Source organism: Psammomys obesus, unplaced genomic scaffold (assembly GCF_907164565.1).
Source record: "Psammomys obesus unplaced genomic scaffold, mPsaObe1.curated_primary_1811, whole genome shotgun sequence".
Taxonomy (NCBI): domain Eukaryota; kingdom Metazoa; phylum Chordata; class Mammalia; order Rodentia; family Muridae; genus Psammomys; species Psammomys obesus.
Genome location: NW_026596225.1, coordinates 4,153,411 through 4,155,825, shown reverse-complemented (window position 1 = coordinate 4,155,825; position 2,415 = coordinate 4,153,411). Strand labels below are relative to the sequence as shown.

At 48.4% G+C, this 2,415-nt stretch overlaps 1 protein-coding gene across 2 annotated transcripts in view; it reads left to right on the top strand.

Moving 5' to 3' along the window:
• Nucleotides 1–2,415, top strand: part of Sfxn1 (sideroflexin 1) — a 35,621-nt gene that overhangs the window by 24,958 nt on the left and 8,248 nt on the right. The window lies entirely within an intron of this gene.

Sequence of the window (2,415 nt, the reverse complement as noted above, 5' to 3'; positions counted from 1 at the left end):
TTTCATTACTCTTCAGACTTCACCCTGAACAGAATGGTTAGTGAGTGGCTGTAAGTGTCCATGCTTACTTATCGGGCCAAGGTTACCAGATGTGGCTGGAGAGAAATCAAGCCAGGCTTGGGCTGGAGGGGCCACAGCAAGACTGAGGCTGTGACAAGTTTATTGAGAGAAATCAGACTTTTTATAAACTCATCAGAATCAATCTAGTGGCAGTTGCCAGGGTCAATACAGCTGTAGTCAGCAGGACACAATGATATTTGCGAGCTATAACCCAGTCATCTGCTGCACACCTAGCTGGGTCAAGGTGAAAAGATGGAGGCAACTTTAGAATGTCGGAAGTTACTCATCTGTAATACTGGGAATGGGGAGGTTTGGAGCAGTCACTTCATGGAACATTGGGTTTAGTATTTCTCTTTGCTAGTTGTATCTAAGTTTATTAATATATCAGCTGTTTCCCCTAAAGGCCTGGAAATATACACAGAGAGTGTGCATTGCTTGTGCCACCTCGTACCCTTTAGATTGTGTTTTGTAGTTTCCAGGACTAGCCCGGTTGGGATACAGTAGGATAGGGTGGCTTTCGTGTCACACTGTGTGTGGAGACACGCTCCTCCCTCCCTGGAGGAGCGGCTGTGTTGAACATGGCAGCTCCCTTGGGGTGGGCTACTTGAGGCTTAAAAGCAGAGCTATAAAAGCAAGGGAGCGTCATACATAAAATTTCAGAGAAAAGGTGCTGTCCCAGACCAGAATCTTCTGGATGAGATCATGGTGTCTACTCATTGGCCCGTGTTCTCCAGTCGGGCCCCAAATAATGAGTGGACACTTCACAAACACTTTCTCTGTATAAGCCAATATACAGAATATGCTGTGAGCACTTCCCTGTGCCCCGGTAAGGGAAAGGAGAATTAGAAACCCCAAGATATGCTTCCTGAACTTCAAGGCTCTGTCACTGGAAAGCAGTATAGAGTAGTGTCGGGGTCACTGTCGAGTGACAAACATCTCCTTGTTCTTGGAGCCTTGTCAGAGGAAATCCTCCAGCTTCTCCAGAAAGTGGCATTCTTCTGACAGCCTCGGTCACCAGGTAACACCAAGGTGAAACGGTAGCTACTTACGTGGTAAGCCTGGCGACACCACAGAGAATCCCTTGGGTCTCAGTTACCTAGGGCTCCCACAGCCCAAAAACAGTAAACGGGGAATTCCACAAGCCAGCAGTGTGTGTGTGTTTTAAACCGTGAGCCTTTCTAAACGGTCCCCTGCATCCTGCCTAGAGTGTGGGTCAGCCTTTCATCCGGGGCATCCGCGTCGTTCACGTTATCTGCCTGTTGGTCACTTAGCAGCTACCTCGTTTATCATGGCAGCTGTCCTGTCACACTACCTGTTTCCAAGCATCCCTGACCTTACGTAACAGTGGCCCCGCAGGGCAAGTAACGGAGCCGGCAGTTTTACTATGCTATACGGCAGTAATTCTTATTCTTAAATTCTTAACTGTGTTAATAGCTATCGTCAATTCGTAAGTGTCTCTGATTTATGGTAAACTTGGTCACCGGAAGATGTGCATGCACAGAAACATAGCACATGCCAGGCTGGGGGCTATCCAAGGTTCCGGGCAGCCCTTTGGGGGCTTGGCTAAGGAGCCATTGCCATCTGGAACAGGATGAAATTGTTTCCTCTACTTCAGTAAATTACTATTTTGAAGATACATGCAAAGATTTTACTAAAGTCTTTTCCTAGTACAGACTTTAGGAAAGCTTATCTTTGGTGGTCTATGTTAACCGACACGAAACTCTACCTGTAGACTACCAAATGATGACTTCATATGCAGTTTGCCAATCAGAGGTCTCCGTGGCTTTCAGATAATCTGAAAACAGATCCATGTGCCCTCCTCAGTCAGTCTCCTCCGCTTGACTGCCAGGATCAGATTCAGACTGTGAGGGAGAAAAACCTACAGCGCAGCTTGAGCACAGGGGCGTAAGTCTTGGGAATGGTGGTGTGGGAAGAGGGCCTTCTGACGGATCCACACAGCAGACACGGACCCCATGTCCTGAGCTGTTCTCTGCCGGCTCTCGAGCTGGAAGGTGCCAAGTCTTTATCCTCTGTGCTGAGGTCATATATTGACCCAGTCTGCCTTTTCACGTTCTTGGTCATCCCCTCATGCCAAAGGCAAGTGGTATCAGCCTTCAAAGGCAAGACTAGGGCTGGAGACATGGCGTGGTGGTTAAGAGCACAGACTGCCCTTGCCAAGGGTTTGCATCCCTTTCCCATGCACCCGTGTCCTGTGACTCCAGTCCGGAGAGGCAATGCCCTCTTCCCACCTCCCAGGGCATCTATACTCGTACAAATACTCAGACAGAAACACACAAACAGTTAAAAAGTGTGTGTGTGTGTGTGTGTGTGTGTGTGTGTGTGTGTGTGTGTGTG